Genomic DNA, 26,922 nt, shown 5'->3' on the forward strand with positions numbered 1-26,922 from the left:
TCTTGACACCACTAATAACGCAAAATACATTAACTACTTAAAATATCATCTTTCGATCATTTCAAATGTTACTCACGAACTATTAGTGTATTTGTAAAAATAAACTATGAGCAAACCAAAACAACATAGATATATATGTAGGTATATAAATATCTATGGGTTTTCATATAAAAAATGCAGTGTAAGAATATTATTATCAGTCGAAAAAATACAACATTGTAAGTAATCGCGAACAGCGTTAGCAAAATACATTTATTAATGACTGACCTTCAGAGTTTATCAACTAATTTATTTTACGGTTAAAGCTGTGATAAAAGCAGTACGCTATAATATTATACACGTTTCGTTAAATGGTAGATAATGTTTAAAAATCAAATTTTACTATAGGTAAGTAGGTAGCTAATTTTAGATTAATATTGTAGCTTATAATTTATAATACAATAGTTGATAACGTTTTAAAATTATCGTATCTACTTACTATTGTTGTGGCAGACTACAATAGTAATGAATCACATTTTATTAAAATAATTAAAGAAAATAACAACTTCATTAATATGTCCTCAGGGTTTACTGCACACAATATTAAAAAAACTGTAAACGATGACAGTTTGAATATTAAATACGCCGAAATAAATACAGCCATACTAGTTTTTTGCAAATAAAACCAAGCGTTGAGCAGTTTTCATAGTGGAATAAAGGATTTTTGCATTTATAAGACATACGACAACACTGATAGTTAGATAATATTGTTGGGATGTAAATGCAGGTCTTGTAACTGGGTACTATGTCTGAGCTAATTAGGTTATCAACAGTTACAAAAAGGGTAGGTACCTAGATAAAAGATTTTAACTGTATGCTATATAACAGGCATTGACAATATTGAAGTAATAGGAAACCAAAACACTAATATTAGTAATTAATTCAATATACATAATTGTAAAACACAGGTTTAATAAAACATTAGTTACAAACAAGTATTTGTACGAGATTGAACAACACCTCAGAAAAAACAATGAAATTGGATTACTTACACAGTTTTATCAAATAACATGCACATACTAATTATATTTCATTTTATCACTTATTTCTAATCTAAAGACAGTCGTTGTTGACTGTTGTCATATTCGCATCTGTGCAATTAATAATTTCAAAACAAATCTAACGAAAAGCTTTCAATTATTTTTTTAAATACATGTATAAGTAAAAAGAAAATCACGCATAATTTCATGGGTAATCCGAGTCACTGCTAGATGAATGCCTCAACTGCTTTATTAGTAACATCAATAAGTAGGTACATAATATAAATCAATTGATATTAGATAGGAACTTAGGTAGGTATATTTGTACATGTTAAAAAGATATTTTTGAACCTAATACAAATAAATTTAATATTTATACTGAATTTACAATGTCGGATACCTACTTAATAATTTAACAACTCTTATAATTAGTTTACTTTTTTACAATACACAATGATTTATTTGAATTTATATCTCAATAATAATAAATACCATGCTTGAAGTTGTAATGTTTGATACCGAGTGGAATAAGTATGGGCCGGTGATAAAGTTGAAAAAAGCTCTCAAGTGGCTTATCGGAAGAAAAAACAAATAACTACCTATCCGGTTATATGTTTATGTTGTAAATCGGTAGAGCACTAATTGAGTAATCGCTATTCGGATTTAGTAATCAACACGGGCACAGCTTCTAGCAGCGAACAAAGAAGATCAAGTTGTTCAATGAAAATTATCATAATAATTAGGTATGATAATTAATACCTAATAGTGTTTATTAATTTGCGTAGGTAAACTCATAAGTAATTTATTATGCGGTTCGTAAAACATTTATACAACAAAACCAAAAACTTTTATTTATCCACTTGGTATTTAATCGCAATCACATTTTTCATGCCTGAATAATAAATATCAAGGGCCTTTTGTTGAAGTTAAACGAATGAAGTCGATTGATATATTGTTTATATAAAATGACCACAATTTATTGTGGAGATTAAACGGCTAGAAAGTATTGCATTGATAACACAACACCTCACACTTAGAGCACTACCGAACGAAGATAAACTTGTATTTCAAGCGATAAAAGTAAAAATAAATATTACAAAAAGTACCCACAGCACCCGCACACAATCTCTGTTGACATTATTTATTTATATAAAAACGCAGTAAACTTGGTAAAGTTTTTTTTAAAATATTTTTTTAGTGTTTGATATTAATTGGAATAATAATAAAATATTTACAAATTCTTTAATTAAAAACTAATATGTCTCAGCCCTGGAATGGCAGTAAACATAAATAAATTTATATTAAAAAAAATAGTTTTGAATATATTTAATAAGGCATAAAACGTCACATACGCGTGTCATAACAATATATTATAATTAAAACCTTAAAAATAAAATAAATATTTACCTTGTATTGATAGATAATCCAATAATTATTAAAATACACCGTTATGTTCCATGGGCACAATGTATAAACATTTAACAATGTAACACAAAAAATTAAAAATAACAGTCGTTATTATTTTATTGTTTATTTTTTAAACCAAAATAACAATTCAATTTGTGTAAATATCGTAAAATTGTTTTTTATTATAGTAAAAGTCACTACTGTATAATAACGTAATAATTCACTTTGATACAACAAAAACAGTTGAATAGTTTCTGTATCACGCACAATATCGCTCGGTTCAGATAAATACACCTAACACGTTATTTCACTCAGCCGTCATAATTTACTGAAGACAGTCAACAAAGCTTTCGCCCGACACGTATGTTGAGAACAATAAAATTGAAACGAGAGACATACGTCCTACCTCTCGGAGAGACGAAACACAACTGAATTTTGAACTGCCCAATCGTAGGCAATGTTCAGCCGCTCGCAGGTTGTCTTATTAACTGTTCAATAATAATTATTCGAATTTCTGCCGCCGTGGCGCTAGTGTCCTCAATCTCTTCTGTTTAGTCAGTTTAGTTTAGTGCTTACTGCTTATGGAAAGCGTCCTTGGTTGAACGGTCACAAAGTTGGTAATAAAAATAAAATTCTGTGACCAAAATGACAACATTGAATATTTTTTTTCAATAAGATCCATCGATCGTGCTAAATACTAAATTACACAACAAACAAAATAAGCTATACAAATTATTGAGATACGTACATATTCAATTAGAATTAGATAACATTAGTAAAAAATATACCTAAACACTTTCGGTATTTAAAAAAAATATGGTTAAGTTAGTACTTAATTAATATGGAAACTAACATCCATGCAAAATATGTCACTATCCCCTCTTTATGCTTGTATATAGCTAAATGATACAAAATTAATTTTAAAATAAAACTCCTAAAATCGTCATGATTTAATTCATGTCAATACTAATGACGTCATACAATTTGATACAGTTTTTTTTATCTAACCCCCCCCCCCAATCCCCACATCGTCACATTTTGTCAAAAAAATACCCCCCCCTGTCTAAATTACGTCACTTTTTTGATACCGCCCACTAGTCGCTGATTTAAGTAAAAAATGTGTTTTATTTTGTTGGTTTTATGACGTCACATTTTCTACAATCCGCTAATGACTTTGTCGCAAATCATCAAATTATATCTTACCACTCCCCCCGTTGTGGCGTGACGTCATATTATAATATTATATGGACAACCTCCAATGAGATATTATTTAAAATTGAAACGTTAGTTAAAATTATCTGAAATAAACAATAATATCTTGCAAACATGCATTTAACGACATTTACTTGGGTAATTGTTGACCTTTGTTACATGGCTGGACTTGTACCTATTTTATCTGGTAGCATTCTACCAAGCCAGTGTGGGTTTCTCCCATATTAGCAGGAAGCGCCCACAGAAAATTTTCGCAGACGAAGGTGTCAAGATTCCCATAAAACACCATGTAGAATGGTGTCAGATTTTTCTGGCAGTGTAGACGACTCATTTAGGTACCTAAATAACACTAACACGAGTGATTTCGTCGAGGCCGCAATGCCAGCAGAATATGTCCTTCCCCTATATTTTCTAACTATATTTTCCTGCGTTACAGAGTACGAATAAGTGTGGTGTGTGATTACTGATTAAATAACACACTGATATAGCCTGCGGCGCTATTGTACTGATTAGTTACTAGCCGTTATCACCATAATATGAGCACAACCATTGCACCAAGTCCACGTTACCTAAACACATTAATTTCTTATCCAATTTCAAATTTAAGTAAAATATTATAATATGAAAAATACTACATAACGATGAATGAAAAGGTAAATAGGTACGTTGGTGTATTGTTGTTAAATCGCGTTTTTAAAAGCTTGAGTCATCCATCCAAGATTCGTTCGTGAGTAACAACTAGCCCGAGGCTCACAGGTCCTGTTGTGAACAGATACCATCGTGGCGTTTCCACCAGTAACTTATTAAATACGTACTTAATTTTAATAATATTGTGATGATTGTTTTTAACTTGTGACTGTTATTTAAACTCAAAGCCTACATCAGTACCCATATATAAAAGAATTCGATAGAAAATATTATTATGTTCAAATTCAATTAAAAATCAAATTTATTTATTCATTTACATAATATAGTAAAGTTTACAAATTATAAAATTATTATACAAATCATATGTATCCAGTATTAAAAAAACATTATAAAGAGTAAATACATAAATAGAATTATAAAGTACATATTTCCATGGAAGTACCTACCTACACCGAATGAGCTTAAAGCCCATATTTAAAAAAAATATATTAAACAACACCCACCTATATTAAATACTCATTCTTAAGTCGGTGGAATATATCAACATCCGAAGCGATTTTGTATTGCCTTCCCAATTGGCGTCATCAATGTCAGGTTAGTTATACACCTTGGGAGAACAAGCAATGATGTTCACGATTTCTAAATTAATGATTAAGGTTTGCAATGAAAACGACATATTTGTAAAGGTGTATCATGTTAGAATTCCATTTTACAAAATTATATAAAATTCTACATGTTTGTTTTTGTTGTCGATTATCAAAACTGTATAGTCTAGTCTATTAATAAGTATTATTGAGATTTGTAAGCTTTCTGAGTTCCCTGGCTTTGAGAGTAAAATAGTAATAAATACATAATAAGTATATTAAAATACCCATTTACTACATATTAGTATAAATGCTAAATTGATTATATTATTGTTATATATATAAACAATATTTATTTTTAAATTTTGTTTACCTATAGGTATACTATATATCATTATCCGTAATAACTTAATTAACAAATTCAAGACACGCGAGGTAAATTGGGTTAATCGAAAATCGCCACATAAGTGAATGCTGACAAAAGTTGCCAAAAGTACGAATATTTATTTATCTCTAAATAAACAAAGATGTAAAATAATAACAGAATTTGTTTTTTGCCGCCAAGGACAAAATTATTTTATTATGCGTTATAATCCACTCCCGTTTAGCGTCCAGAATTATTTATTTAGGTATATAATAGGTAGCTTGTTGTTATGTTAATGGTGTAAAAGCCGAAATAACGTTGAAATAAATCTGTAACTTATTGCAGATATCTAGTTAATCAATATGACAAAGATTATTGTAGAATGCCAACTGATTACGAAGATCGGTATTTAAAATAACTAATATAATAAAAGAATATTAATACCATAGTTGTTTTTATACAGAGCCCGTTTTTCTAGCATACAAACTTTTATTTCCAAGCAAACGGTAAATAACAAAATAGAGACAATAAGAAAAAAATGTTAGCCGAGACGCAAACCTCGCGCTAGGGGTGATAAATACGATATTCCTACCTTCTCACTCAAAGAAGTGCTACTAACACATTGAAATTCATAATATTCACTGTTAGAGTTGTTCGTTATGAATACTTACTATTGCAATGGTGAATAATTAATTTATTCTCTTAAACTAAATAGTTAGGTACGTCAAATAATTTTCGATTTAAATAACATTTAATATATTTTTATCCAAATTATTACTCAGGACACTTTTTGCGATCAGAGTTTCGCCAATCAGTATCTTCAGGCACACATTAAAAACTTTATTGAAAATAACATAAGTATTATTTAACTTTAACATGTGATATCTCATATTTACACACACTCGAGAATTGTACTTTGTTACAGCCATACCTAGAAGGTAATTCAATTACGTTATTTTTGTATTCCCTGGTCAGTACCATGCACATAAAATGTTCAGCTGAAAATTAATTAACCTTATTAGTTAAATCTCCGTGATCCTATCTCCCTTTTATTAGAAAGTCTCTGTAAACTCAGTCAAAGCACACTTGAGTGCGTATCGACTTCAGTCTTGATGCTTCTGCTGATGCTTTACACCAAACGTAGGGCTCGTGATCAGTGGCGGCTCGTGGATCTGGGGGTGCTGCGGTTGATTAAAAATAAAAATAAATGATTACTATTAACATCAAAATTATTGAAATTAAATATTATAAGTGTTTTTATTTCATTATAAAATTGATTCTTCTGTCATTTTTCCTTGAAAGAAGGTCTATCGGTGCGCGTGCAAGCTTAACATGCTTAAATAATATTGATATTTTCATATAATATACATAAATTTATGTATATTATAATATTACATTTTTCTCAATTCGCTTGGAGGTGTTGCAGTTCCGCAGTGCATATGGACGAGCCGCCACCGCTCGTGATACGCTCAATCAAAACTGAGTGTGGTGCGGGGTTGTTGATTTGGAGGGAGCTATTATATTATAATCTAAATGTCGAATATTACAATATGAAAAGGCGCCAAGAATTACTACGCCCTGGGGCCTTATGTTGTAACTTGCGAGTTGAAGTCGCTCGGTCGACATGACGTCATATGACGTCATTGTGACGAACTACCGGAGTGATAATAGCATTCGAGAAATTAACGCTACTCAAATACTGGCGTTATTCATTGTCCCCATACACAAAAAGGTGTTTCAGCATAATAATATCTATGGTGAGCCGTGTGCTTGGGCGGCTCGCCTCGATGCGTGTATTGAGGTTACGTCACAATTACGTCATGTCGTCGGGTGACTTCATGTCACAAGTTATAACATAAGGCCCCTGATCTCCTGGTATTTGTCCAGTTGTTCCAACGGATAAATCCGATCTTGTTTAAAATTTAAATGACATAAGTTTGATTCGCTTAAGCTATATGAGGGTAAAATCAATCATACTAGCGGTGCTAAATTTTACAACTTGAGACCTGGAACGTAAGTGTGTGTGACGAAATCATTCAGCCGAATTTTATTTGAGCGAACGTTTTTGCTTGCAAATGTAATGTTGAAAATATACCTAGTATACAAAAACTTATTTGAAGACAATTCACAAAAATATGTAAGTCTTACATATTATAATAACTTACTTTTTTTGTATGTACATATTATATTGTTATTATTATCATAATACAATTTTGCCGTTTGATAGCACACAATATAAAAGTGGTTTGGGGGTGTTCCGTTTCGAAAAAATATCTACTTACAATAATAATTGAATATTGATTTTGAAGGCGGCGAGAGGAGACGGAGTTGATAAAATCTTGAGGTGCTTGCTACCAATGACATTAATATGGACGAAGCATCTGGGAAAAAAATGACACTCACTTTTTTGTCGGGCCTGCCGAATAGCGTAATCCGTTCTAACGCCAATACAATAAAGGTGATATTGCTATAAATTCCAGATGCTTTTTGTCGGTGTGCCGAATGGTTCAGTTCGAACGGGTTCGCTCAAATGAACATTGACACTAGAAACACTGTTCTAACGCCATTACAATAAAGGTGATATTGCTATAAATTCCCGATGCGTGATATCGCATAATGGAAATTGCGTGACGTCTACCTATGCATGTGCGAATTTACTTGCTAGCTACTGTATTGAGTGTGTTGTACATTAATAATGTCGTTGGGTGCTACTGACTTACACATTTACCTCGCCTACTATTTGTTATAACTTCCTACTTCTCGTCGCTCCAACCACGGAACCACGTACTATTCAGGGCACATTCCTCATATCTAGACACTCTATAATTTACTTCTTGCGATGAACACCTGATTAGCAACTGTAACTACGTGTGCTCACCTACGAGATATAGTGATGTGTCGCATCCACATAATATGAATTCACGTGGCCTAGCGGTTATAATTATTACGATCGCTAGTGTCCGTTTGTGTCGTAATCGTTCTTTTATCTTATGCCTCAGGATATTAAAGCAAACGTACCTATGATGCCCCAAATGGGTGCACTCAGTAATCATGAGTGGCGTGAAGTGGCGTCAATACGTTGAGAAACCAGTTCTCAGTCATGAGGTCCTGACGAAATGGAGATAGAAGTAATCTTCCATTCATCTAAATAATTTGTATTTTTACCCGAAATCCCCCCCCCCCCCGTCTATTCCTTGCGTGCGCGCCTGATGGCAGAGTCGGGTAGCGGGGTAGATGAATTTCCTCCGTGAAGTAGGTAATTGCGTAAAAAAGTGATAAAATTTCAACTAGCATATTATGTCATGCGTATGCTCGAGTATAGGCGTATTTTCACACCGTAGCTTATCGTTACATGATGCACAGTCGCTTTATAATTAACATTCGCTGCATATTAGGAGGACATTGGTACGACCGCGTTACAATTACACTTTTTTTATTTTTAGATTTTTACAAACAATATATTATACGTTTTGAAGTGCATGGGGTAGTAATTTCATGTGGCCTTATTGGATTACAGCTAACTTAATGCGGTCTTGTAAACGTAAAAAGGACCCCCTTCACCCCTGTGTAGGTATCATATTTCAGTTACCATAATTACGTCAAATGTATCTATTTTACACATAATCATAAGATCCCCGCTCGCCTGTAAACCCTTCCGTATTAGTAAATGTAGAAGCTAGTCGGCTCGGTGTGCCGCGCGGTGTATAAAATCGTCATACATCCATAAAAACGCAACCACAGAAGGCGTTAATGGGTGCGCACGCATAATATATTAATATACATAACAGTGAGAGTTGTTTGCATTTCTGTGTACATTGTAAACAATTAGCAAAGCTACTTTACACTACGAAGATCCATGATAGGTATACCTACTCTACAATTGAAATTGTGATTAATTATCTCTTTTTACCTGTGTAAATCGGTACAAACATATTAGGTCGTATTAGATTTAGTGGGTTACATGTTTACTATCAAAAGGAAGTTATGTTATCTCGAGCTATTTTTTGCGAGTTCGGAATGTTGGCATGCTTGCTAATTTGAAATGTATGTTCTCTAAAATGTTGCACTGAGCACATTTCATAGATAATGGTAGGTAATTAATTAAAGTGTGGACGAAATAATTAAAACTGATAATTATTGCATTTGAGATAGGTAATATGTTTATTAATATTTCACTTATATTTTATATATACATTATAAAGTAAAATTATGGATAGACATGTTAAGGCCGTCCATCAGTTGAGGCACGGTCTAAAAAGATCGTTGCTTTCTTTAAGAATTAATTGGCCCGTCGCCATCACGAAGCAAAGTGACGTGTTCCTAGCTCGACGTTCTCTCACTGAACGCGAGCGAGTCCAAAATTTCGTCGCGCCTACAGTTGAAAATTATTTGCCGTTTCACTGATGCGTCACCTTAACGTAAAAGGTAAAATGCAATATATTATGCAAATATGTCATTGTACTAGAACTATAGTATTGTCTGAATGATGTACTTCTATAAATAAGATAATTATTAGTAAACTATAACAAAAGATATCCTTCCACCATGGCCCCCACAAGGGGGGGGCTGACAGGGCTCTGGCCTGGGGGTCCGGCGTGATGAGTCAACCAGATAAGTGAGATAAACACACATCACACATATGCTATAATACTAAAAAAAGTCGCGTGCGGCGCTATTTTACTGCAATGCTATTATTAATTAAAAATATATGATGGTACGATGCATATTTTTACTGTGTGCCGACAATCGACAACTCCATAATTGAAATGGATGTACATATTAAAAAACGCTAAAAATACACTTTTTACCGCGTACACCATTTGGAAAAGCTATTGCAGCGCGTCATACTAACTTTACTCGTAGCGATATGTAGGAGGGCCCGCTTCAGGATGTGGGGGCCATGCCCTCCACTATACTGACCCTCGATGATTAGGCCGGAGCCGGCTTTTAGGTCTTATAACAAGGACAAAATAAATATGATTATTATGTTTTTTAAGAAATACGGCGGAATGTGGGCAATATCGTAATATTATATCGATGATTACTGTAGGTTGTAGATACCTACAACCCTTAGTTTGACAATCAGGTTACGACAGGCGAGTGCGATTCTGAACATGTACCCTTATGTAGGGATGTTCTAAATCTAAAGTATCAGTATCTGACCGATTTTTTGATATGACATCCTTGCGCGCGTGTGGATTACAAACGTTGTATAGGTATAGGAAGTGTAATAATATGTATGTCAAAAAAGCTGCTGGTGTAGTATTGCAGAGTTGTTTTGTTGCAATAGGAATTTTTTAAATTTCATCATTGTTTATAATATCGCAATATTACATTGTTATAATTATAAAATATCGGTGTTAGCATTTTTTAAATTAATTAATTTACCTTGACAACAATTAATGCATACGGATTTGTTTTAGACGAACTGCATGATTCATGCACTGATAAAAAAAAACTGTCGAGTACCTAGGCGCAATATATCAAATTCCTTGGATAGTCTAGCCTAGCTAGAGTGAGTCTCAGCCTTTTTACACCTGCGGATTACTGAAAATAGGTATGAAAATAAATAAGTATAATAAAGTCTGATCGCGCTTGATTAGTCACGTAAAACCATTATAGTGCCTGTACACGTGTATGGATTTACTGGCAGCAATAGTGCGTATTTTAAACTATCGTGACAATAACTGTTCACACGTAAAAGTTCTGACTGTCTCTCCAATCTCATTCTTCAAGAGTAAGCGAGACGCGATGTTGTCATTTTATGGTACTATTTGACAGGTAGGTACTTAATGAAAATCGGTTTACCCCAAAAAGACTAGACTAGACCATCTCTAGACCTAGAGAACGTACCTACCAATCATTCATCCAGACACTCAACACTAAATGTTTTCTTTTTGAGGGCATTATAGCGCCTGTATACGTGCATGGATTTACTGGCACCAATAGTGTGTAAATTCAACTATCGCGATAATAACTATTTACACGTTATAGTACTGACTGTATTGCCAATCTCATTTTTCAAGCGTAAGCGAGACGCGCTGTTGTCATTGTATGGTACTATTTGATAGGTTGTGAAAATTGTTAAACGTCAAAATGATCAGTGCGGTATAGTTTTCCGTCAGGTTCGCCACTATCGTTCATTCAGAAGCTTCTGAACTTTTTTGATACGTGCATGCAGTTTTGTAACTTGCACGATAATACGTATTGACACGTGCATTTTCTTGTTATGGCCGCGATAATACGTACTGTCAGCAGTAAATCTATGCACGCTTAAACGTGTTATAATTTATATGTTTAATAAGTTTAGTTAAATAGATAATATATACATAATCAAAAACAGGTAACCTAACTACTTTATCATTTGTATAACATACGCATTTTGGAAACTAGCTTTATTATTATAAAATATGTAATGGATTTTGGACTTTATCCTATTTAGTCCGTTACATTCAGGTATAACAATGATTAGGTATGTAGCTACCTTTATATATATGATTGATTGTTGATTGATGATTCGATTAACTTAACTTGGGACACGCCAAATAAATTTCATATTTCCACCACAGAAGTGCCTTTGATTTTATCTATAAATTCATGTATTTACAATACAATAATTTTCCTGTTAATCTGACAGTAGAGCGTTCTGGCCGATCGCAATTCGATTGTCAAATTTCAATAGACCCATTACGTGTCTCGTTCGTTATCGCTGAGCGAGAAAGAGACACGAGACAAATCGGCGAATCATGATCGGCCGAAACGCTCGATTGAATGAATTTGTATAGAATGCGTCAAAAGTCGTTAAGGGGTATTAAATTCCGAGCTCTTTGTAACGCTGCCGTTATTAGTTAGTCACTTAACGTTCGGCTAGCGTCGGTTATATTCGGGATCAATCGGATTATAACGAGCACAATATTATATTATTCCATTATTATCATGGACATTACCGTAAATCTAAGTTTGCGTTACAATATGATTAAAATGTAGATGATATTAAGTAATAACATAATTCACTTCAGATAATAACATTATTTTAATACATGTCCTTACACTTACAGTAAAGTATAATATTATATCTGAATTCGTATAAATTAACAACCTGTCATTGTCAATAGAATGACAAAAATTCCAAATATATGGATAATCTTTTTAAAATATTATTAATATGATTTTCCAATGAATTGCGCCGGACGGTTTAATGTTTAATGGTTGTCATTCTGGGGAACACAACGCTTCTTCAATGATGTATTTAAATACACGTAGATAAACAAACAAACAAAAATATGTAAAATATCATATAATTATGTAAAAAACTGTACTTACTAAGCGTGGCACTGTACGGATTGTAAAGTAAACAGAATGTTGTGGGAGGTACCTATACTTTTTCTAGTTTTTATCCAGTCTACCACAAAAGGAGGGTTTCTTCAATATCTTTGTTTAATACTGACTACAATAAATAATGTTATTAACTCTATATTTTTTATATTTAAAAATATTTGTATAAATTCCGTTGACTATCTAACTGACGAAATAAATTGTCCCAATCATTATTATTGTTTATTTATTTATCACGGAGAATAACTATAGTTTTAATAGAGAATAAAATAATATTATATGATGGTTCTAATAACAGGCGGACACAGAAAGCATAATAAATCAAAAATATTAAATACAGTTATGAAGAATTGATTAGCGAGTTATTGAAACTGTTTAAAAAGAAAAACACATAAGTATAATAGTAATCATAAGAAGAATAGAAAAAATACAGAATTATTAATGTGTGTGAATTAAGTAGGTAAACATGATTTATTTTAAATTTTTAAATAATTATATTCTACCTATTGTATTTTATTACTTCAATAGGTAGGTATTGTATTTGAAGAAGTATGAACATTTTTATGGGGAAGAAAAGTGTAGCATTTTTCTAATAACGTAGTAAAATAATATGGAATTATCTAGCCTAGCTAGGGGTTGATTAAACTCTCAACACCGATTTTTATTTATATATTTTTAAGGTTACTACCTAAAAATGGTAAACTACCCTGATTCGGATGATCATGACTCGGATGATTTGCTGTCGAACAGCCAAAGTCCAAACAGACTGGCCCCAAGTGACTCCTCTCGGTATTCTACACACGCAAGGCATGCGGCCACTGGAATACCCGTGGCACTCGTAACTTGGTACAACTATTTGGGGCATCTACTGTTTGCTTTAATACTCCGATGCGGCGTATCTAAAATACAAGACAGCGCGGACGACACAAACGGACACTAGCGATCCTAATAATTATGACTGTTAAACCACGCGCATTCAATAACCACTTGTGGATGCGACAGCTCGCTATAGGTAGCAGGTGAACACCCTTAGTTATTTATACCCGCAGGCCAGGTGTTTATCGTTAGACTCAAAGTGCGGAGTATCTGAGTATGGGGTATGCACCCGGAAAAGTTCGAGGGTCCGCGGGGTAAATGCGGAAGTCAGTGCAACCTGGTGGATTTTGGTAACCCCGCCGCCCCCCGTAGGTGAGTTGTTTGGGAGAAAGTGATAGTTAACTGACATAGCAATTAATATCCGGTTTCAATAATTAAAATGATACTTTTGTTTGTTGTATTATAAGTGGTTTTTAAATACCACCCCACTTTACAGCCCCTAAATTATTTCTGGTGTTATAAGTAGTCATAATACAAATAGAATTATATTTTATAACCAAATATTTAATTACCCTTTGGAATGAAGGTAGCTTTTGATAATATCGCATGAATCAAAAAACACAATGCTAGTTTAGTTTCAGTATGATGTTGCATGGAATTTGAGTTCGTTTACAATACTGTAAGCATCCCCCTCCACTCCTTTAAACGGGTGCCGTGTGAGTCTTTACTAATGAGGTGAGTGACGGTTTCTTATATTTAAATTTATATTTTATTTGCAGTGTTGCACTGTAGTAAAATAGGTATATTACTAATCAGATACCTTCCATTTTTTGTTGTAAACACGTGTACACACACAAAAGTAGTTGGGGAGGGGGTCTTTTTTGAAAAAAATATCCAGGTGGTGGGATAGGGGAGGGTTAAGGAAATATATCTGGTGCTACTTTCACCCCGCCTACTACTTTTAGTTTCTCGTCGTTTCAACCGCGAAATACCGCAGTTTTTCAGATACATTCTCAATACTCAGACACTCCGCACTCTGAGTCATAAATACCTCAGGTACAACTAATAGTATTCGCTTACGAGCAGTCGTGTCCGCAAGTGGGTTTAAAATACGCGTGGCTTAAGGGCATAATTATTAGAATCGTTAATGACCTTTTGTGTCATCTGCGCTGTCTTGAATTTTAGATACGCCGCATCACAATATTAAAGAAAACATTGGATGCGCATTGATCCAAATATAATTATGTAAGTACCAATTTATGAGTTCCACGGGTGTGTAGAATATCGAGAGGAATGGCGCCAGTCCGTTGGAAAGGCTGTTCGATAGTCCAGTAGAAATCATCCGAGTCATTATCCTCCTAGTCAGGAATAAGAAGTAATATTTTATTTACATTAATAATTTATCCCCCCCCCCCGCTATGTGTGTGTCGGGTTGCAAAAGTATTCAAAATAGTTCATAATAATCAATTTCCAAAAATTTGTGAAGTGGGGAAACTCCGTTGGGTAGGCCATGTCTTGGATGGAAAAAGCCTATTCATCAAAAAGTATCCTCTCCGATAGACCACAAGGATAATGGTGGGTCGAGATACCTATGGCGGTGGTCGGATTGTATTTAAGAGACACAGGATCCCTGAGGCTAAGTTTAGAGATGTTTCTTAGAAGTGGCCGAGACCCACATTGGGTTTTTGCCGCATTGGGTATTAGGCAAAATTCGAACTAGGCGCCATCGCAATATCATGAACAGAGAACTCAGAACTCAGGAACTTCTGTGATCATGAAACTGGCGGCGTCCGTGGTTTAGTGCATAAGGTGCTAGCCTTTACTCTTAGGGTGAGGTCACAATCACAATATATTTACGTGATTCATTTATATTACTACCTTAATAGTACTGTTTCACTACATTATTGTCATTGGGACTCATGGTCTGTTGTAGTGTTAAAAATAATAAAAAATACTGTCAAAGATATATAATAAATAATAAGCATAGCTCTAGTTTGTTAAATGATCCAATAAGCATGAGCTAAACCGCAAAGTTGGGGATAGAGTGAGAGGCAGTCAAAAAAGGGTTTGGATGCCATTTACTCGTAGAATTTAGATTCCCAAATATATAGGGAGAGAGAGAGTAGAGATTTTACTTTTCTTTGACGTAGCAGATTATTAATAATATGGGTTTGATAGAATTGCTCGCTAGCTTTCGATGCGGACATTCAATTTTGAATCGGTCGAATGAAATATTACAACAATAAAATAAAAATAAGCCCTCGGAGATCTTGTCGACGATGCAACATTCCTCAAGATGACTACATCATCATAATGATGATTGAAGGAACATAAAATTCTGCTCCTCAACAAATTTTCAGATTCTTATTCTTCTTCTTCTTCTTAGGCTGGCGCTACATACCATTCAGGTCCATAGCTAACTGCACAACCGTCCGTCAGACATTCATATCCGGAGATTTCTCTCTCTGCGCCTCTCTTGACGTTATCCGTTCATCTCCTCCGAATGCATAACAGGGGTTCCTTCATAAACTTTATGGAGAGTACTAGTCTGGTTGCTAGAGGGGAGATCATTCATATCACAGTGATCGCAAGTTTTATACTATTCCAAGTTCCAAACATTCCAATCAATGTCAAAGATTTCATCTTTATATGGCGGTCGAATTTAGGGATAATATGTGTAGGTACTTAATACAAAAATAAACATACATCACCGATAAATTGATTATTTACCTGGGAAATATTACCGTCAATATATATGTCATTGAAATGGTTGAAAAACTTTCTATTTTGGCACACTCAACATGCAATTAATATTTAAGTGAATGGTAATTAAAAATCATTTATTTATATTGTATCCATGTATATATTTATTTACATTGCGATATAATAAATAAGTAATTAGGTAGATACTGGAAAACAACGATAATGGAAAATAAATTGTGTTCATTGAAGGGATTTATTTAAATTCTCAACTTTAAACAGTCGCAAGCAGATATACCTATAAGTAATAAGTAGGTACCTATGTACCTAATCATTTTCACTGGAAAGGGGTGCTATTTTCAGTAAATTCTGTAGTCACTCACTGAATATCACACACTGTTCAGAAAATACAAAGATACTTTCTCGACAACGACCTGACCAGGTCCCCGTTTCAGGGCATTCAGTAGATACATGATATAATAAATTAATCACTTAAGAATTACGGTAATCAGTATTATAACTATTAGGTACCGCTGGCGAGGGGTGGAGGTAGGCTGTTAAGATTCGACATAAATAGTGCACACTAAACTTTGTCAGTCATACTTATTTGTTTTCATTGAACTAAGAATACAATTATTTGCAAATTGTGCTGGTTAATTCCCTGACTAAAACAAACCATAATACTTTAAGTATACTATGGACGATCCGACAAAAATAGTACACACTTTTCAGTAGGTAACTCTTATTAATCGTTTTCGTTGAATTAGAATATTATAGAATTATGTCATAATGACTACAGATGGTCTTCGTTAGTTTTCGTAACCTAAACGTCCTAAACCATGATCGATAAAAAATATTCTTCTATCTATAAAATATCTAAAATTAGATTATTGTTATTAAACCATAACGACATAATTTTAGATATTTTAGATACTTTTAGATATTTTATACATAAACGAATATTTTTTTATCTACTATGGCTTGGATTAGGCATGTTTTAATTGTATTTTAAAATCTAACAAACACTATCTACATATTATTGTAGTCTTAGTTCAATAAAAATAAATAAGTATGGCTGAAAAAGTTTAGTGTGCATTATTTATGTCGGATCTTAATAGCCTACCTCTACCCTTCGCCACCGTTAGGTACCTACCTAACCTGATAGAATTGCGCAGCATATAATATTGAATAGGTAAAGTTTAACATACTTGTAATTAATTATTGATGTACCTGAGCTCCCTGACTGTCCTGACTGCCCTGGAGTCTACTCAGTGGGTGGAGTGAATGTCCGATAACTATCGTCATAAAAAGGGATAGTTTCTCACCGATGAAGGTCATATTATTAACAGTGGTATAGAGCAATGATACTCAACCTTTTTTTTCTTCGGGCCAAATACATATATTTGTAAAGTAACGCGGGCCGCATCACTATTGGTGTGACGAAAAAAATCATGAAACCTCCCCTTTTTTACAAAACATTTTTGAGATTTTAAAAATTATGCGTATTTTTTAAATTAATCGTGTGCAATAGCAACACTCTTATACCAGATCTGATGTGGACCATAATGACAATCCTCTTCGGGTGTCACTATCTGTGCGTCAAAGTCGAAGCGAATATCAAGATATACGAAATTCCTGATAATAAATGTGTTTCGGGCCGCACATAAAAGCTCAAAGGGCCGCATGTGGCCCGCGGGCCGCAGGTTGAGTATCGCTGGTATAGAGGAACCGAAGTGCACATGGTCGGCGATCCGGGACTTCTTTCCAGGCCGAAGCGCGCTTGAGCACATCTTCAAACTGTATCATCAATATTATGCTATGCACAATAAATTTGAAACACATGAAATCATGACAATTATTATGTCGGTGTTATTTTTATTTGGGACAATATTAGAAACAACTTAAATAAGTATATTCACTCCTAGTAAACTGAGCGTAAATAAGCGATTAGTCAGTCCAACTCCGAAGCCGTACAATGAAAATCTTGGCAATATTGTTGAATATGCTTTTAGATTATGGGTGGGGGTGATTAGTATTTTTTTTAAATACTCAGAGATCCGGCACTACTTTATTTAGGCATTTACTTTTTACTTTAGAATTTAACGTTTCATTCCTTATGCCACTCAGTTGTTCAATTGATAAGTGGGAACCATATTTACAACAAAGTTGATCAACTTGTAAGTCGCATTAAACGAAGTTGAGGACATTTCTACTTTCGTCGATTCAATAGTGAATAATCATTCTCTTCAACTGTTACCTACAGTAACCAAGGTGATGTATGTTTCACTTGACTATTTTATTTTTATTATACCATGTCCGATCCTAACAGGATCATATGGGACTCCACAGATTAGAGGTTTGTATTAACAGATTTTGTTTTTCCGAGAAATGGATGTCAGCCACTTGCTCAAACTATTCGGTCCATACTCTGACTCATACTTGTGTAAAAACATGATGTGTACTTGTCAGAACCAGGATTCGAACCTGGAACCCACGACGATATACGCCGACGCTTAAGCGTATATACGACTGTCAATTCAAATTAAATCGTAGGAACATTTCTTTACAAGTCTTGTTCAACATTCAACGGACAGATGAACGACAAAAATCGCCACGTGAGAACGCGTCATTATTTTGTTTATGATATCTGACAAATCGTCTTTATAAACACCCTGTAAATTGTGCCTGTACTACCGTGTACGTATTCAGAGTGCGAATAGCGAAACAGCTATTTATAACACGCCTCCACATGTTTGATAATACGAATATAATATATCGGGAGTGGGAAGGATGCCGTCACGTTTATCGATTCCTTGTACATCAAACGATTTACGTCAAATACTTTTGATTTCGCCTTTGACAAATTGGTCTTTTACAGAGGAAATAGTAGCCCTAGCCTTGCTTAGATACACATCCAAAATATTATTCGATAGATAAAAATGTTATTTTGGTAATAACTGATAATACTACTTGATATTGCAATGTTATAATTACCAGTGACGCCCCGTGTCGTGAGGGTTAGACAGGTCACGTATTGCTTAGGGGCGGCACTCAATGAAAGGAACGAACACATTAGAACTATCTAAAGCAGTGGCGGATTTCCACGAAGGAGACGGTAACCGGAAAAAACAGAACATGCATAAACAGAACACGAAGAAACAGAACAGCCAGTGGAAAAATAAAACATTCATTTTTGATATATGTATTTATTAATTGAATATTTAGGAAAGTAGTAAAAGATATTTAATTATATATGATCACTGCATTTTGGCCATTCGGCGTAAGAACCTCGATTTATTTGCTTGATTTTGATAATCATGCACAACTCCACAGAATTATTAAACTCATTATTGCATCGTACCTAGTCACCCAAGTATTTTGAACATATTAGATTGATTAAGACGAGATATTATATACCTAGCTTGACGGCAGCACCGAATGAGTACCTACCGTTTAATTGAGGCTTTCCAGCGATTACGAATGTAGATAATTTGATTTTTTTTACGGCGTATTGAACACATAGAGTTACCACAATTTCAATATTAAATAATGTTACATTTTTCCTGAAATGTCATAGTTATGTTTACCGGTGTTAAATTGTTTTGTCACCGTTCCGTTTATTCATGGAACCGATGATGACGATTCGGTCGCTTCGTTAGAGAATAGGTAGGTACCGTTATCTTAGTTAAAAAAATAACAGTAGCATAAAAAATCCTGTCAACATAACTATTGTTGTACCTAATGTAATACTTTTTATGGCAGTTTATCCTACGAGATTTTTTCAGAAGAGGACCCCGAAAAGTTGTCTCAGTCCTCTAGGTAATTAAAATCACCGCTGTTGGATAGTCTGAGCTGTTTCATGGAAATGCATGTCAGTATAATTTATGATATGGTATAGATATTTTTTTCAACATTTTTGTTGCATTTATCTGGTTAAACTTTGATATCCGAAAATAAATTAAAAATAATTACAAGAAAAGAAAAGAAGTTTTTATATACCTACCATGTTTTAAAATTTTTTGTTGAATCATATAAACTTGACAATTCTATGTATTAATAAAAATATAGAATACTGAAATGTCATTTTGACATTTCATATTAATTTCCATAGTAACGCACGTATATATTAATAATTTAGTTGCTAGGAACCACTTAGCAACCAATAGTAGTGATAAATAATACTTTTAATGATTTTTTTCCGAAACATACAAAACAGAATTAACTGGAAATGAATTCAATTCAGAGTATTAAAAAAATGCATTCCGTCGTGTTCTGATATATTCTAAAAGTTTCAAATGTCTAGCTAGTCGGGAAGTTAGTTAAAAATATTGGACAAACAAGAAAAAATCTGTACGGGACAAACAAGAATACGAGCTAGTAAAAACATGGTAATAAAATAGATATGTGGGTTCTTAACGATTTTGCAGACAATTTGAAACTAACAATGAAAGGGGAAGGTATTCTAAGTCTGCTAAGGGTGGCACTTTTCCTAGAGACGTCATTAATAATTACAATTATTGTGGTTTGGTATTTTATTGTGTATTATTATGTTGAATAAACTTTTGTTGACCAGCGTAAATAATTGATACAATCCCGGGTACCTATAGGGGTTTGGAAAAGAGATATGGAGACCGAAGACTGCTCTTGAAGGCTCACACGATAAAAAATAAGGTGTCCGGGAATTTGTACGGATTCAATTGGTCGTATTACAGTTCATCGTGAGTTGTTGTATTGAAAATATATGGTCGTATTGTAATAAGATCAAATTCATGCCGAAACAACACACTTTACAATACGATATAAAAGGAATGTTATTAAATAATTTATTAATAATATTTACTTATATACCTATTTACACGCACGATGGCGTCTTGGGTCCCAAGTTGAAATCCTGGGTCTGGCAAGTACAGTAATTGTATTTTAATGTGTGTATGAGTCAGAGTATGCACCTAATTAGTTGAGAAAGTGGCTGACATCCATTTCTCGTAAAAACAAAAACCTATTAATATAAACCTCCACTATGTAGTGGCCCATATTAGGATCGGACATGATCTGAGATATATATTTAACTTATAATTTCTTTAATGGTTAACTGTTAATTCTTAGTGGGAAATAGACGGATAAATTCTTAGATTTAAAAAATATGTGTAAGTAAGTAAATAACTATAATTATCAATAAATAATTTTGCATTTAAAATTCGTTGGTATAAAATAATAAATAAACTATATCTCCTAATATTGTAGGTAGGTATATTATTTTGTATTAGTTGACGATATCCCATTGAAGCGAAGGAAACCGGTCCTGATTATAAAAATAATGTACCTACTACATATTGTGTTTTATTAATTCGTGTAACAGCTTATATTGAAGTGATATTTAACAGGTCTATAATAAAATTTATTTAACCTGATCACTAGTCTATGCCAGTCAGAAAACAGAATGTAGAATGATTCAGAAAATGGGCTATTTTTGTGATACATTTAACATTTAAGCCAGATCCACAACGCACGCATAATGTCTGTCTATACAGCAATTTATCAATAGTGAGTGTCATTTCGTGGTAAAATTCATTGAACTGTTTGGCAGGTAGATATCTGTTACTAGTTAGCAAATTGATAACCGCTGGATGTTTCTGATAAACCTTTTTTTATATTTACAATAAACTACAATATTAATATATGCCTGACTAGTAAATAATCTATAATATAGGTATATACATATATAAGTACTGATAAGGTTTGGAAAAGGGCCTTAATCGTTGGCATGCCTTGGTCAAAATGCTAGTATAGGATGGTTCCAAGAACCAAGAAGTTGCTGCGGAGAATGGTAACAGCATAATACATTATTTTTTAAAAAGATAAAATGATATCTCAGAGTAATAATATAAAGAGAGTGTGTATTGTTCGGCGAAATGAAGCTGTGTTTCTTGCGTATAAAGCACAGTAGAACCTCAATATTATTATTATTAACTACTAAATTAACTAAAAATAATGACCACTAACTTTATATTTAACACAAAAACAATAAATTTCAGCAACACGTGCTCGCAGTTTTTAAATGAATGTAGTCATTCAAATCAATATTAACCGGCGACGCGTACAATAAATATTTAATTCAGCCATATAAATTATATCTTACTCTAACGCATATTGCGGAGATATAAGCGTGCCGAATGCTTTCTCATTCGCACTTATGGTTCGTTTTTGTTTAGGCGTTGAATGACATTCAGTTCCCAGGCAACAAATCGGGTCCGAATTGCGTTGTTTTGGAACATATAAGCCGATCACGACGTAAGATAACAGGTACGGCTTGCCTTCTCGGAACTAGGTACTAAGTAGTTTTTGTTAAAATTCTTAAAGCTACATATTTTTTTCACAATAAAACTTAATATTCGACATGTTGTAGAGTTGTAGACTAATTTGTTGCACTTATTTCGCAGCTAAATGCTGGTTCTGTCTTGTTTTCGGGGTGCGCCCAAAATATACGTATCCGGGAAGGGGTGTGTAATTTTACAATATTATAGACGAATTTATATCTCTTAATAGTTCGTTATAAAATAGAGTGCTTCCATTATCAGGTAACATGTTATGTATTTTCCGATTTATGCGTGGAGTTAATTTGAACTCTGCCATTCTTGTGTGAATCTGTTCGTACCTACCTGATGCATATTGGGTGATAACTATTTTAGAAATCAGGAACGTCATTAATGTATTAATTGTACAACAACTTGTCTATGGTCATTTTATAAAACTGTGAAAAAACTGTGTTTTTTTATATCGTACAAGTGTAAAACCATGGTGAGTGCAAATTTTTCCCTTCTCGTGATTAAATGTGAAATAGGTATATTTTTAATGCGTTTAATGGTTACATGTAAATTGTAGGTATGCAGTTCACTGTATCACGGTTCACAGTGAGCTGTATTACCTGAAACAAATGACCTTAGGTATAGTATTGAGGTCGCGTTGTTATTTTAACAAATTTACAGATTAAAATTATTTTTTTATAGAACAGTGATTAAAGTTTAAAATAATTAATTCTCAATGCTCAATCTGGACACAGCGAATTGACCGGACCGTCATTAAGTCATAAACCAAAACTGTTTTCAAAATCTTGGTCTATCTATGGCAACTGGCTTTCGCATTTCTATCTTGTTAAGGCTATACTTCAGTTGAGGCATGGTCTAAAAAGATCGTGGCTAGGCGATGCGCGGATTGTGCAAATGACGCGTGTCGAACGAAATATAATGTGTCATAAAAATCCAGCATGCGTCCATTTAATGTTATGTTAATTGTTATATTACTAATAATAATAGTATATTCATTGACATGTTTTCTTTTTTAAGTACATACGGAAAGATTTTTAGTCATCTTTACACGATTTAAGAATATTTTCATCCGACGACAACATTTAAATACCATGCTAATTATATCGAATAGCCACCTAATCGTTACGCGCTAGGTGCGTCTTTAGCGTCCAATGTATTTATGTTGTGTGATAGGTACTTACATTTGCATTTACATATTTTTGAATGAATTTAAAAATAAAAACATGTTGTTTCACATTTAAATGTTGAAATCGAAAAATGCCCACCTAATAAAATATTATGGTTCTACACTACGTGCACATAAGATCGTATCCGCACACCCTCCCAGGAATAAAAAAAAATCGTGAATCTATGCCATATGAAAGGGTTGGACCTTCTCCTCTTGGTATTATATGACACGTAAGTTTTGTATCTGTAAAGACCGGTGGCACTTATGCTTCATCGCTATACTCAATGTGTCGAGTGTCTGGGTATGGGGAATGCGCCCGGATTGAAGCGATTAGAAGCTGTAAATGCGGAAGATAGTGACACCTGCTAGATTTTGTGTAATTATTATTAATGTTTTTTTCGAAATGGACTGTGTGCAAGATTAATAATTTAACTATGAAATAAATGTTATAATATACCTACTCAACGTGGTAAGCGTAACGTATACATATTTAAATACTTACATTATTGTCTCAAGATGCAACATTTTGATATGGATAAAACCCCGTTTCTTTGTCCTTAGATGTATAATTCATGAAAACAACACACATATACACACAAAAATGTTATTTATAACTCTAATTTAAAATATGTCCTTGCATACTATATGAGTGGCTTAAATTCCGTAGTGGAACTACATGTCCGAACACTTTTAGCTTTGGTGGAATCTTATAAAATTCAGAACAAGATCAAATTAAGCTGCATGCATTCGGACGAAATGCTCGACTACTGAAAAGGTAGGACAGAATAATATGATGACATTTTAGTGCGGAACAGTTTAAGTTCATCTGATAATCTCGGGCAAGGTTTTTTTTCAGTGGACGTCAACCATTTTTTGTGACCTATCAATAAATTATGTAAGTGGGTATGCGGATCGTAATCATTTTTTACAGCTACTATGCTCACGGAAACAATGGTGCATGAGTAAAAAATATTGTTAGTTTTTTTTGTTGTTTTCGAGTTGAAACCCTACTGGTTTAAAATAAAAATATTTTATTACATTTATAGAAAACTGTCGTATAAGCATCGGTATTATTAAGGAGCATCCTTCGAGATTTTTAAAATAATATTGTTATTTATTAATTATTATTGTTACATACGAAAATGTATTTAAAAATATATGTAAGTATACCATTTCCGCTATATACGGACCGTTGACTATATATTGATAATGTGAAGAGATTTTATTTGAAGGATTAATTACTGAATACAATAATAATTAAGAAACACATAAATATACAATATGTTTGTCACAAAAAAAAAATCGTGGTGCATTATAATTTCTTCATGCAAAACACATTAACGGGGACGTTCCGCAAAAATCGGGACGTCTGACAACGCTGATAGAAGTCTGTCTTCTATAAGCTGGCGTGCCGGTTCCCCCCCCCCGCTTCACCATCCATCTCGTTCCATCCCATTGAAAACTTGAACAGTTGAACGCGATGGCACAATGCTTTCCGTGTGATGTGTACCACAGTTTATAGAATAGAGACTCTAGTCGGCCGTGGGCTAAGGTTAATACATTGGTTGCTAAAGACGCACCTAGCGCGTAACGATTAGGTGGCCATTCGATATAATTAGCACGATATTTAAATGTGGTAATTAAAAAGTAATCCTCTATTCAACAGTCAATGTGTTAATAATGCTTCTCCTTCAAAACCTAAATAAAATCATATTATATTATAACTTACTAAATGTTCATACTTTTTATAATATATTTATTTTTTAAGGGTTTACGGTGCGATCTACCAAAATCCATCCTGCGATTAACAGTAGTTATTTTAATCTACTATTTTTAATATATTATCTTGGGGATCACTGGTGATCAGCATTGAAAATAAAAGAATCAAATCACAGTTGTCACTCTTAAGAGGTCGCGGAGATGTTAGGCGTACCTCAACAGTGGACCTCCCTCCCTCGCCCCCTTTCGTGGACCTCTTTTAACTTCGAGAGGTGAACCACCCGCTACTCATACCTATGTTGTGTAGGGTGACAAAACAATACATTGCTTTAGGAAATTCAACTAACGAATATTCTTCAATAAATTAATGTTCAAAGCTAATAATAAATTTTGTCTAACGTGGAGGAGAAGACATTGCGTGTTCGAATCCCGATGGCTGATTAAAATTCGGATTTTCGGATAAATAAGAACTAAAAACTATCGCAATAAGGGTAACGTCTCTCCCAGCAAAACTGATATACATATTATCATTATATATTGTGGTGGTGTGCGTGGCATTTGTGTGTGGGTGTCCTACGAAAATGAAACACACATTATAGAGGTGCAATAGTGTGTGCTGCAACCTTCAAATACAATACACTAATATTGAATGAGCGTCAGTGCATAAACCCAGAGCAGTTGTCAGAACGCAGAACGAAGTTTAGAATGACATATTCTTGACACGTGTTTCAGTTTATCCCATTTCTTCCACAGTCGAGATCGGTTGCGTGTTACTCCACACCCGTTAGGTATTTCAGTTTCCGTTAATTCTGTGTTCCCTGGTTTTAGTATATTAAATTAAGGTAGGTATCAATTTTATCAAATCCTTAATTACTAACCGACGTCACTGATTACTCCGTTATTTAGTTTGTATAAGGTATTTAGGCTTGCTTTTTTTTACTAGTGGCTATATGCATGTGATGTTTTTAAATTATGTATATTGTAATTGTTATAAATATACCTACCACATAAGCGTGAAGTTCGATTTTTGGCAGAAAATATGACGTGGTTAAAGGGACGCCGAGCGATAGAATACGGTGCAATAGGCTTCATAAGAGCAGTCGGTAAATATAATTAATTTTACTCTATGTAATAATTCGTGTGCAATTTCAAAGTTAAGTTGTTCCACAATAATTATATAGACATGTAGTCCAAATCATTAGGCTGAAGTCATAGTCACACTCCCAAAGTTGTAGGTTACATTGTAGGTACACGCCGCTACAAATTAATCAGGTGATAACGCATTCAGGACGCAGCTTTACTTCTTACTTGTTATTGTTATACGAGACTGAAAGCGATCTGTGAACTACGGTAATTTCGAGGAGAAAAATACGATAAAAGTGACTATGTTTTGTCATTTCACTTAACAGAGATTCATAAATACGTACAAAAATTAATATATTAGAAATTTTATATTACAAAGCAATAATAAATTACCGATTGACGGAATTTGAAGTGCCTCAAGTAAAACGTAGTTATTATAAATAATTCGCATATACGAGTATCATAGACGGACACACAGCTTAAAGTCTCACTTGGTCTAATATTTTTTCAGGATTTAAAAAAATATGTAAAAAGTACACAA

At 33.7% G+C, this 26,922-nt stretch overlaps 1 protein-coding gene across 1 annotated transcript in view; it reads right to left on the reverse strand.

Moving 5' to 3' along the window:
- The window catches only part of LOC147070809 (uncharacterized), an 86,311-nt gene extending 83,455 nt beyond the window's left edge, over nt 1-2,856 (reverse strand). Inside the window, exon 1 of the mRNA XM_085949043.1 lies at nt 2,427-2,856. The gene's annotated coding sequence lies outside the window, so the exon portion shown is untranslated. The remainder of the gene's footprint in view (nt 1-2,426) is intronic.
- Nucleotides 2,857-26,922: the final 24,066 nt, after the last annotated feature.

The sequence above is a fragment of the Rhyacophila brunnea genome, unplaced genomic scaffold (genome assembly GCF_057557595.1).
Source record: "Rhyacophila brunnea isolate RB1 unplaced genomic scaffold, BYU_Rbru_1.0 scaffold_21, whole genome shotgun sequence".
NCBI lineage: Eukaryota > Metazoa > Arthropoda > Insecta > Trichoptera > Rhyacophilidae > Rhyacophila > Rhyacophila brunnea.